This window comes from Dendrobates tinctorius, unplaced genomic scaffold (genome assembly GCF_039654945.1).
Source record: "Dendrobates tinctorius isolate UK_male_01 unplaced genomic scaffold, ASM3965494v1 ptg000073l, whole genome shotgun sequence".
NCBI classification, from domain to species: Eukaryota; Metazoa; Chordata; class Amphibia; order Anura; family Dendrobatidae; genus Dendrobates; species Dendrobates tinctorius.
In genome coordinates this window covers 4,315,937-4,328,629 of record NW_027361741.1, presented here as the reverse complement: position 1 = coordinate 4,328,629, position 12,693 = coordinate 4,315,937, and the positions used below count along the sequence as shown (strand labels likewise).

Genomic DNA, 12,693 nt, shown 5'->3' with positions numbered 1-12,693 from the left:
CTGCTCGCATACCGTACCGGAGGTACGGGTTGCAGAGACTCTCTCGGAGCGGCAAAAGACTGAGGTCAGACAGTTTCTACTTCACAACCAAAAGTTTTTCTCAGAAAAACCCGGGCAGACTACACTAATGAAACATGACATCATAACGGAACCTGGTGTCACAGTTCATGTGAAACCCTACAGAATTCCGAAAGCGCGCCGTAAAGCCGTTTTCCGAGAAGTAAAGGCAATGTTAGAGTTAGGAGTCATTGAGGAGTCGCACAGTGCTTGGTCCAGCCCGATTGTGTTAATTCCTAAACCGGACGGCACAATCCGGTTCTGCAATGACTTCAGGAAACTGAATGCGGTCTCAAAATTTGATTCCTACCCTATGCCCCGGGTCGATGAGTTAATAGATCGGTTAGGAAAAGCCCGGTATATTACGACCCTAGACCTATCAAAGGGGTATTGGCAGATCCCTCTGGCGGAGGCTGCCAGAGAAAAAACGGCATTTGCTACGCCGGAAGGTCTATTTCAGTATGTGTATATGCCGTTTGGACTGCATGGAGCACCGGCGATCTTCCAGAGACTGATGGATCGAGTCCTGAGGCCGTATAGGCAGTACGCTTCGGCCTATTTGGATGACATTGTCATTTACAGCTTGGACTGGGAGACTCATCTCCAGAAAGTACAAGCTGTGATTGACGACCTGTGGGAGGCAGGTCTAACCGTGAACCCAAAGAAATGTCACATCGGGCTAGAAGAAGCCCGGTATTTGGGGTATGTAATTGGGAGGGGTGTTGTTAAACCCCAGGTTGATAAGATTCAAGCGATTCAGGACTGGCCGCAACCTGTCAACAAGAAGCAGGTGCAAGCCTTCCTGGGGATTGCCGGCTATTATCGCCGGTTCATACCCAATTTTGCAGCCATCGCTACCCCCCTGACGGATCTTACCAAAGGGAAAGACTCCGTCATGATTAAATGGAATATAGCGGCTGAAGAAGCCTTCCATAGCCTAAAACGGGCACTTTGCTCTCAACCCGTACTGGTGACGCCGGACTTCCGCAGCGAGTTTGTGGTACAAACGGATGCCTCTGATACCGGTATCGGGGCCGTACTGTCACAAGTGAGAGACGGAGTAGAACACCCAGTCCTCTATCTCAGCAGGAAGCTGAATAAACATGAGCAAAAGTATGCGGTAGTAGAAAAAGAGTGCCTAGCCCTTAACCCCTTCCTGACATCCGACGTACTATCCCGTCCATGGGACCCGGGCCCCTATGCCCATGGACGGGATAGTACGTCTACCGCGATCAGCGGCGCCCACGTGGTGAGCGCCGCTGATCGCGGCCGGGTGTCAGCTGATTATCACAGCTGACACCCGGCACAATGTGTCAGGGGCGGTCACGGACCGCCCCCGACACGTTAACCCCTTGCACTTGCACGTTAACCCCTTGCATCATGTTTGATCGCGGTGTACCAGGGGTTAAAGGGAAGCATCGGCAGAGAGGGGGCTCCCTCCATGCTTCCCTGAGCCCCCCACGGCAGCGCAATGTGCAGCGCTGCTGCGGGGGGCTCCTTTCCTGCAGGCCCCCGAATCCAAGATGGCGACGGGGGCCTTCGGGGGCCTGCAGGAAGCTGGCTTCCTCAGTGCCTGCAAAGCGCAGATATGAGGAAGCCTTCTGCAAGGCCTGTGACAGATCGCTGATCTGTCACAGTGATTTGTGATGTGACAGATCAGCGATCTGTCACAGGACAGTGATGTCCCACCTGGGACTATTTAATAAAGTTAAAAAAAAATTAAAAGTGTTAAAATAATTTAAAAAAAATCGCCAAATAAATTAGAAAAAAAAAAAAATATTCCCCCAAATAAATCCATTTTTTGGAAATAAAAAAAAAAACAATAAAAGTACACACAGTAACGACCCACCCTATAAAACTGTCCCATTAGTTAACCCCTTTAGCGAAGTCCTTAAAAAATAAAAATAAAAAACTAAGCAAAAAATAATGATTTATTATCATACTGCCAAACAAAAAGAGTAATAACGCGCGATCAAAAAGACGCATATAAATATCCATGGTACCGCTGAAAACGTCATCTTGTCCCGCAAAAAACGAGCTGCCACACAGCATCATCAGCTAAAAAATAAAAAAGTTATAGCTCGCAGAATAAAGCGATGCAAAAATAATTATTTTTTAGATAAAATAGTTTTCATTGCATAAAACCGACAAAACATAAAAAAAGACCTAAATGAGGTATCGCTGTAACCGTACTGACCCAAAGAATAAAACCGCTTTATCAATTTTACCACACGCGGAACGGTGTAAGCGCACCCCCCCAAAAGAAATTCATGAAACGCTGGTTTTTGTTCATTCTGCGTCCCAAAAATCGGAATAAAAAGCGATCAAAAAATGTCACGTGCCCGAAAATGGTACCAATAAAAACGTCAACTCGTCCCGCAAAAAATAAGACCTCACATGACTCGGTGGGTCAAAATACGGAAAAATTATAGCTCTCAATATGTGGTGATGCAAAAACTATTTTTACAATAAAAAGCGTCTTTTAGCGTGCGACAGCTGCCAAATATAAAAACCGCCATAAATAGTAAATCAAACCCCCCGTTATCACCCCCTTAGTTAGGGAAAAATAATAAAATAAAAAAAAGTATTTATTTCCATTTTTCCGTTAGGGCTAGGGTTAGGGCTAGGGTTAGGGCTAGGGTTAAGGTTAGGGCTGAGATTAGGTTTAGGGGTGTGCTGGGGTTCGGGTTGGAGTTAGAATTGGGGGTTTCCACTGTTTGGGCACATCAGGGGCTCTCCAAATGCAACATGGCGTCTGATCTAAATTCCAGCCAATTCTGAGTTGAAAAAGTCAAATGGTGCTCCTTCCCTTCCAAGCTCTGCCATGCGCCCAAACAGTGTTTTACCCCCACATGTAGGGTATCAGCCTACTCAGGACAAATTGCAAAACAATTTTTGGGGTCCAATTTCTCCTGGTACCCTTAGGAAAATAAAAAATTGGGGGCAAAAATATCATTTTTGTGGAAAAAAATGAGTTTTTTATTTTCATGTCCGAGCGTTATAAACTTCTGTGAAGCACTTGGGGGTTCAAAGTGCTCACCACACATCTAGATAAGTCCCGTGGGGGGTCTAGTGTCCAAAATGGGGTCACTTGTGGGCAGTTTCAATAGTTTAGGTACATCAGGGGCTCTCCAAACGCACATGACACCCGCAGACCATTCCATCAAAGTCTGCATTCCAAAACGTCACTGCTTCCCTTCCGAGCCCCGACGTGTGTCCATATAGTAGTTTTCTCCCACATATGGGGTGTCAGCGTACTCATGACAAATTGGACAACTTTTGGGGTCCAATTTCTCCTGTTACCCTTGGGAAAATGAAAAAATTGGGGACTAATTGATCATGTTTGTGGAAAAAATACGATTTTTTTATTTTCATGCCCGGGCATTATAAACTTCTGTGAAGCCCTTGGGGGTTCAAAATGCTCACCACACATCTAGATAAGTTCCTTAGGGGGTCTAGTTTCCAAAATCGTGTCATGTGTGGGGGGTTTCCACTGTTTTGGTACATCAGGGGTTTTCCAATCGCGACATGGTGTCCGATCTCAATTCCAGCCAAAAACGTCAAATGGCGCTGCTTCCCTTCCGAGCTCTGCCATGCGCCCAAATAGTGGTTTACCCCCACATGTGGGGTATCAGCGTACTCAGGACAAATTGCGCAATAACTTTTAGGGTCCTGTTACCCTTGGGAAAATAAAAATTGGGGTGAAAAGATCATTTTTGTGGAAAAAATATGATTTTTTAATTGTACGTTATAAACTTCTGTAAAGCCCTTGTGGGTTCAAAGTTCTCACCACATATCTAGATAAGTTCCTTGGGGGGGTCTAGTTTCCAAAATGGGGTCACTTGTAGGGGGTTTCCATTGTTTAGGAACATCAGGGACTCTCCAAACGTGACATGGCGTCCGATCTGAATTCCAGCCAATTTTGCATTGAAAAAGTCAAACGGCGCTCCTTCCATTCTGAGCTCTGCCATGCGCCGAAACAGTCGTTCCCCCCCACATATCAGATATCAGCGTACTCAGGACAAATTGCACAATAACTTTTGCAGTCCAATTTCTCCTGTTACCCTTGGTAAAATAAAAAAAATTGAACCTGAAGTATTTTTTTTGTGAAAAAAAGTTAGATGTTCATTTTTTTTTAAATATTCAAAAAAATTCCTGTGACGCACCTAAAGGGTTAATAAACTTCTTGAATATGGTTTTGAGCACCTTAAGGGATGCAGTTTTTAGAATGGTGTCACTTTTGGGTATTTTCTATCATATAGACCCCTCAAAGTGGCTTCAAATGTGATGTGGTCCTAAAAATAAAATGGTGTTGTAAAAATGAGAAATCGCTGGTCAACTTTTAACCCTTATAACTTCCTAACAAAAAAAATGTTGGTTCCAAAATTGTGCTGATGTAAAGTAAACATATGGGAAATATTAGCTATCAAGTTTTTTGTGTGCCGTATCTCTGTGATTTAAGGGCATAAAAATTCAAAGTTGGAAAATTGCGAAATTTTCAAAATTTTCGCCAAATTTCCGTTTTTCTCACAAATAAACGCAAGTTATTTGAATGAAATTTTACCACTAACATGAAGTACAATATGTCACGAGAAAACATTGTCAGAATCACCGGGATCCATGGAAGCGTTCCAGAGTTATGACCTCATAAAGGTACAGTGGTCAGAATTGTAAAAATTGGCCCGGTCATGAACGTGCCACCCTTGGGGGTCAAGGTGTTAAGTGGGCTCTAGAGGCCCTCAAATATTACCTGGTGGGCAGAAAGTTCAGACTTATCACTGACCATGCCCCTCTCAAGTGGATGCACTTGCACAAGGAACGGAATAGCCGGGTGACCCGATGGTTCCTTGCCCTGCAGGCCTACACTTTTACGGTGGAGCACCGCCCAGGGGTACAGATGGGGAATGCAGATGCTCTGTCCCGAGTGCACTGTTTGGCGGGTGTCATTGCTCTACCGGAGTGGTCTGAGAAGAGGGGGGGGATATGTGAGAATAATGTGGGAATAGTGGATGAGGGCAGGTATATCTCGCCCAGATACCTTTCCTATGTGGCCTAGTCTGGTCAGTATCTCACCTGGTGACTAATGAATAATGGGAGGCGGATATAAAAGGATGCCAGGTGGTTGTGTGAGTGTCTCAGCCTGGGAACACAGAGAGCCTGTCTGTGTGAGAGACATACGTGAGTGAAAGCAGTGCCCCCTGCAACTGTGGTTTGGCTGGACGGGAGAAGCCCGCCAGTTGGTAGTTAGGTTGTACTTTGTTTAGTTAGTGCCGGACAGGCAAGGATTTGTTATATGTTTTTTTCTTTATGCATTGCTTTCACCGTTAATAAACCTGACCCAGTGTCAGTTATACCCGGACCCCGACTGTGCGCCTGAGTTTCATGCTGAACGCACGTGACCTTTGACCCCAGCAAAGGCGATCCCGGAGTGTTTTATCACAGTGGGAAAAATGTACTGTTTGAGTGCACGGCAGGACTTGAAATTTACTTTTTCAATGTAAAATTTGCTGGAATAATTAGCACAAGCCATGTTGCGTTTGGAGACCCCTTGATGTGCCTAAACAGTGGAAACCCCCCACAAGTGACCCCATTTTGGAAACCACACCCCTCAAGGATTTTATTCAGGGGTATAGTGAGCATTTTGAAACAGGTACGGCACACAATTTGATAACATTAGGTCGTCATATTGAATAAGTCGTCATTAGTGTTGAGCGCAAGTGTTTGTTACTACAGTTTGCATTGGGTGCTTGGGTATGCAACGAGTATCGCAAGTGCTCAAGTGACATGCTCAAGTCCTAGACCTGCATGATTTGCAGCTGTTAGACAACCCCAAAAAAACATGCAGAGATCTGCGATACTCTGTGCATACACGGGTACTTGATGCAAACTTGAGTAGCGAGCACTTGTGCTCAATGCTAGCTGTCATATCGTGATTTTTTTTTTTACTTTTGAAAACACCCCAATTCTAACTCCAACACAACCCTAACACAGCCCTAACCCCGGCCCTAACCCCAGCTGCAAAGAATGGAAAAATATATATATATTTTATCATTTTTATCACAGTGATCGAAAGGAACCAATAGGAAAGACACCCTACTTTTGCTGGGTACTGACAGGCAGATTTTGACGGGCACACTGCACATACCCCCAACATTTTTTTTCAGGAAGATGACACAGAGGGTCAGGGGATGGAGGAGGAACCAGGGAATGGATTAGGTAGGCCTCAGGGGACCTAAATTCTCTGTCCTATGATGTGTATATTATGTCAGAAAAGAGAGAAATCATTGAAACAGCGGGCACAGTTTTTTTTCTGTGATCACTGTCATTCACTGAATAATGGCGATCACGTGATCGTGGATCTGAAAATCCGGCCATGATCATGTTCTTCAGGGTCTCAGCTACCGTGAGTTGAGACCAAGGAGATTTTCCAACTCTGGGGGGTGCTATAACCTTATTTTCAATCACCGTTTTAAAATGGCAATGAGGGAATAAGGTCCCTTAAAGGCTGCCATTTTATATAATGTCTGCGGTCGTTAAGGGCTTAAAAAAGACTCTGGAGGCAGATTCTCATGCAGATCTGTGTCCAGTCCATAGTTCTTAACAGCATATTTACATATTTAAAAATATGGTTTCTTTGGAATAAGGCTGGTTTCACATTTGCGTTTTTTAGCGCTGGAAAAAAACGCATACCTGCGCATGCGTTTTTTCCCCTATATTTAACATGGGTGCGCATACCTGCGCGCTGGTTAGCGCATGTATGCGATTTTCATGCGCTGCGTTTTTTTGGGGTGTGCGTTGGTATTTTCCAGACGCAGCATGTTGCATTTTTTGGCCCTTCAAAAAAGTGCATGCGCACATATGCGCACGTTTTGCGCTAAAAATGGCCATTATAGCCTATGGATGCGCATATGTGCGCACTGGCATGCTCATGTATGCGTTTTTTTGCATATGCGTTTTTTTTTTTAAACCATGGAATTTAGGGGTTTGGGTTAGAGTTAGGGTTAGTTAAGGGGGTTTAGGGTTAGGGTTAGGGTCAGGGTCAGGGTTAGGGTTGGGGTTTGGGTCAGGGTTAGGGTTAAGTATGGTTTGGTTAAGGGTTAGGGTCAGGGTTAGGGTCAGGATTAGGGTTAAGTATGGTTTTGTTAAGGGTTAGGGTCAGGGTTAGGGTTAGGGTTAGGGTCAGGGTTAGGGTTAGGGTTGGGGTCAGGGTTAGGGTTAGGGTCAGGGTTAGGGTTAAGTATGGTTTTGTTAAGGGTTAGGGTCAGGGTTAGGGTCAGGATTAGGGTTAAGTATGGTTTTGTTAAGGGTTAGGGTTAGGGTTAGGGTTAGGGTCAGGGTTAGGGTTAGGGTCAGGGTTAGGGTTAAGTATGGTTTTGCTAAGGATTAGGGTCAGGGTTAGGGTCAGGATTAGGGTTAAGTATGGTTTTGTTAAGGGTTAGGGTTAGGGTTAGGGTTAGGGTCAGGGTTAGGGTTAGGGTTAGGGTTAGGGTCAGGGTTAGGGTTAGGGTTAGGGTTAGGGTCAGGGTTAGGGTTAAGTATGGTTTTGTTAAGGGTTAGGGTCAGGGTTAGGGTTAGGGTTAGGGTCAGGGTTAGGGTTAGGGTCAGGGTTAGGGTTAGGGTCAGGGTTAGGGTTAGGGTTAGTTAGGGTTTAGGGTTTGGGTTAGGGTTAAGTATGATTTGGTTAAGGGTTAGGGTCAGGGTTAGGGTTAGGGTCAGGGTTAGGGTTAGGGTTAGGGTCAGGGTTAGGGTTAGTAAAGTCATGGTTTGTGTAGTGTGAGGGGCCACCTAAAAATGTTGGAAAAAAACGCAAACGCGGTAAAAACGCACTAAAAACGCATACAAACGCATAAAAACGCTGCGTTTTTTTCATGCATGCTCATAAAAATGCTTGAAAAAAACGCAGCAGTTGTATGCTTATGTATGCGTTTTTTCAATGCGTTTTTTTGCGGGAAAAACGCGCTGCAAAAAAAAGCAAGTGTGAAACTAGCCTAAGACATCAAATCGCAGATATCAAGGTATCACTTTTTTCAGCTTCCTATGACCTATAGGCCCATATAGTCTATTTAGGAGAGTTGATCCTACTGACTGATTCCCTTTAAAGAAAATAAGTCTGGAGAAGCAGCTGTGTTCCATCAGGGAAAACATCACTTTTATTGAAAACAGGTAGTGAAGAGTGGGGATCAACGACAATTCCAGACACTGGATGGATTTCCTGCTCTTTCCCTGACATAAACTGCAGTCGCACCCACTACAGCTGCAGCAGCTGAGAATCCCAGTAGTCCAATCCGCTGGTATCTGGGCACCTGAGACCCCTTTAGTGGAGGCCACTCTATAGTCCATAGAGCCTGTATGAAAGTCTTTAGTCCGTGGCCTTCTTTAGTCCGGGGCAACAGACCTCTCCCTTCTAGGGGTCTGGCAGTGCCCCGTCTGTCTGTGGGTCTGTACCTGTCCAGGGTCCAGGCAGAACTGAGGAAGCAGCAGCTTCCAGTCACTCCTGGCTGCAAGTCCAGCTTCCCTTTAACTATTACCTGTCCCTAACTCTGCACAGACATTTAAAGGCGAACATCCAGTACACAATACATAATTTCACATACATTACATTACACATAAAACATATATACAGGAAAGTGCACAGGGAGTCACATAGACGAAGAGGAGGGTGCAATTGAGGGGGCCTGCAACCTCCGTGCACCAGTACCCCCGAGTGGAAGTCTACATGCATGCACGTGGTTAAATGTAAAAAGAGGTCAATAAACCATATACTAATATATACAGTATATATATATATATATATATACACACATATATATATATATGTTAAAAATGGTAAAATAAAAAAAGTAACAGACTGAGACAGCATTTATAGCACTCTGGCACTGTAAAGTGAAACTGTGTAAGGCTATGTGCATACGCTGTGGTTTTTGCTGCGGATCCGCTGTGGTTTTGGCCACTGCGGATCTGCAGCAGTTCTGCAGTCAGTGTACAGTAGCATGTAAATCTATGTGATTTACAATCTGCTGTGCACATGCTGCGGATTTTTAACTGCGGAAAAGCTGCGGTTTTGAATCCGCAGAAAGAAATGACGTCACTTCTCTTCTGTGGATTCTGCTGCGGTTTACCATCTCCTCCATTGCAGAGGTGATAAACCGCAGGGGAAAACCGCAGGCCAATCCGCAGGTAAAACCGCAGGTCATTTTACCTGCGGTTTTACCTGCGGTTCCGCAGATACAAATCCACAGACCAATCCGCAGCGTGTGCACGTAGCCTTATAGTCTCCACTAGCAGCAATGTTTCTAAGGGAGAATAGCTTTGCAATATGAAAGCCAATAAAACATGCATTTTTGTGATTTTCCATATGAAACTTTCAGAACGTTTTGTATGAGTCTACATGAATCAGGACATATAATATGGGCTCATAAACACCTATAGATGTGATAGAAACCATAAAGGAATTTGTGGACTTGTTCACGCTGCTGATCATTGAAGATGTCAAATTCTGAAGATTATGTAATTACATGGTTTTAGTTGACGCGTTTCGAAGTACAAAACACTTCTTCCTCAGGAAAAACGATACAGCTGCCATCTGCTATTTTTAATTCTGAATTTTTATCGGATAAGACCCTATTGCACTATTTTTTCTCCACCCTATCTACTTCTGTCACAAGTGATGGCAGTGATTTTCTTAAATTGTTTTGCAATCCTATTTGTGAAGGGGGAATAATTGTGTTTTTTTTTTTTTTTTTTAAAATACAAAAGAAAATTCCTCAAAATCCAGACATTTAACCGTGATGGTGTAACTGTCTTTCTCATAATGTTTGTGTGTCACACACAAGCAGGATGATGTTACCTCCGGCAGTGACACCATCAGTTTGAGTCTACACTGTTCTACACTAATTAGCCTGTCTTATCAGAAATTACTAAGCTGGATGATTTTTGGACGAATTTTTCCTTAAAAAAAAAAGGAAAGTTCTGTCAGTGAATTGTGTCATTAAATGGGCTTGTTAATCACCTGTCCTGGGCTCTACTTCCTTCATCTTGGTCTGCTTCTCTCTAATGTACTCCGCAATGGGTTTTGCAGGTTGCCTGCTCTGGCTCAGTGACGTCATCGTCCTAATCCTACTTAAGGCCCATTAGGACACACACCTGTGTTTTAGGTTAGAGACTCAAGAATTGCTTGGTGCATTCTACCTTCTGTGCACATAATGTTTTAACTTGCTTCAATAACTGCTGGGATCCACTTCATCCAACCTGTTGCTCCCAAGATTCCGGAGTGTGTCAAGTCCTCAATTCCTACATGCCTTCCTGCTTGCTGCATTAATGCCTGAGGTCCGTGTGCTCACCTGGACTTCAAGCTTAGAGGTTCCACCTTAATAGTTGAGCCTAAACAGGCCGATTGGTTACTGGTTGTTGAAAATGGTTGGATACAATCCTATGCGACCTCAAAGTATTACACATAGCTTTACAGGGAAATTGGAGGCTCTGCGGTATTAAAATTCAAAACTAATTGAATTTGTTTAAAAATTCTGAGATTCACAGCTAATTTAATAGTTTTTTTTTTTAAATCTATCTAATATTACAAATTTAAATTTCAAAAGATTAGATCATCTATAGAACTTGCGCAATATTAATCCATCTAGCCAGGCTGATTTCTAGCATACTGTTTTACCGTTAATGTAATTTTCCAGCTGTAGAAGATAAATGTACAGGCATACAGTTGCCAGGCTTTGTTCTCAAATGTTTTGAATATAGGGCTAACATTAGAATTTTGCCAATCAAGAACTTTTGAAATGTCTCTCCCTCTCTTTTTTTTTTATTTAGTTGTTCCATCCATTCTCCTACATACAAAGCTCGGTGTCAAAGAGATATCATCGAGGAACATCAGTTTGTTCAAATTAGTTAGAGAAAGGGCCTAACACCAAAAATGGCCAGGCTGTGAAATGTCTAAATGATTCCTGGATGCACTGTATTACTTGCTCATATCTACATTATATTCTAAATGTTGTCCTTCGGCATCGCACATCTTGCTGTGCCAGACATAGTAGTAATATTGCCGCTAAGTACTTTGTAAGTGCTTATCTTTTTTCGCTCACTTCCTTTTGGTTCAATTGATAACAATTAGTTCATGGACATATTGTTTTTCCACTGTTCGGATTACAGACTCTCATTTGATGGTAAATTTGCTTAGTGACATTAATACAGTGGCACGGACTTAACCCCTTATAAAAGTAATCATACTGTTGTGCAGTTCAAAATATTTAATGGCATTTGCCTAAAAAAAACACAGTTTTTGTTGTGTTCCAAAATGGGTCCATGGAGGTATATCCTGCATTGCTGTGAATATACAGTAGTTACAGTAAACTGACTGTATCACATAGTGTTCTGTGTGTGTATATATATATATTATAGAATGTGCAAAAATAGCTTTACTAGAATGTACATGCAGAATGATAACTTTCAGGTCAGTACTGTATGTTACCCAATCTTCTGTTAGTCATAAGATCCTGACTCTGCAAAATAGAGATAAGTACTCTGCTCCTGGCTGAAATGCGCACAAAAGTCCATGCGAGGACTGAATGACACAGCGATAATGGCACACTTGCTGCATCAACAGCTTCTATAGGAGAGATGCCGATGCAGCTCTTTTAGATCAGAGGACCCAACAACACCAAAAATTTCCTCGAACTGTGAAAGCTAAAATATTCACAAGGATTGCCCAAGACATTATGTTGCAACAGAACCAATAATCTATGATACAGGCATAAAGTCTAAGTTTGATATAATTATTTATTCTTTAAATAAATGGAATTAAGCTATCATATGGACGTGTATCTAAAGGATATGATACGTGTACTTTAGTGCAGGTTGAAAACCATTCCTGGGTGTTTTTTTTTTTTTAAGTGACACAGACATTCCTGTGACCTAGAACATCCCTCCCTGCTCACACACTGGCACACCCTTTAGGACCTTGACCAGCGTAAGAAGCAAGAAGCGTGTCATACAGACGCTGGTGAATAGCTAAGGTATGGTTAATGAGAGCTGGGGTCTAGTAACTGGCTGGGTATAGCGTCTGTATAGTTTCTTCATAATAACTCAATTATTCTGGGCAATCTTTTTCACAAAGCAGAGAAAATAGTTATAACCATGCAAGTATTCTGCCATGTCTGTAGTGAACCTTAAATATTCAAGGAGCATGGCTTACAATACACACAAGTCTAGTTTTGCTGACTAATGGGTAAGTGATACATAGGTCAATGCTATAGAGTAGACTGATGTAGCAGTATAAGAGTTGGAGGCATCCTTGGAGTTATATGACATTTTAATTGGCTAGTTGAATAGTTTACTGACACATACGTCTGAGACATCTTGGTCTCTGTGTTATGTCTTCTGATTAGGGCAGAAGCCGTAACTTTGCGAAAGATCAGTCACGTTACGCTCAGCATACTCCATTGACTTATTATAGGGTCATGTACACAACGTATCCAAAAGAGGTCTAATATCTTGAAATTTTGCATTTTTGACATACAACTCCAATTCTTGTAATATATGAAGCAGAGCAGGCCATATTCTGGTGCTATTGTGGGATGTGCCCTTGGCCCATTGATGTAAATAAATGGACTTGTCACGGATATATGTTCA

At 43.0% G+C, this 12,693-nt stretch overlaps 1 protein-coding gene across 3 annotated transcripts in view; it reads left to right on the top strand.

Moving 5' to 3' along the window:
- The window catches only part of SDSL (serine dehydratase like), a 149,507-nt gene that overhangs the window by 63,729 nt on the left and 73,085 nt on the right, over positions 1-12,693 (top strand). For all 3 annotated transcript variants that reach the window (XM_073582571.1, XM_073582572.1, XM_073582570.1), the window contains exon 2: positions 11,956-12,077. The gene's annotated coding sequence lies outside the window, so the exon portion shown is untranslated. The remainder of the gene's footprint in view (positions 1-11,955; positions 12,078-12,693) is intronic.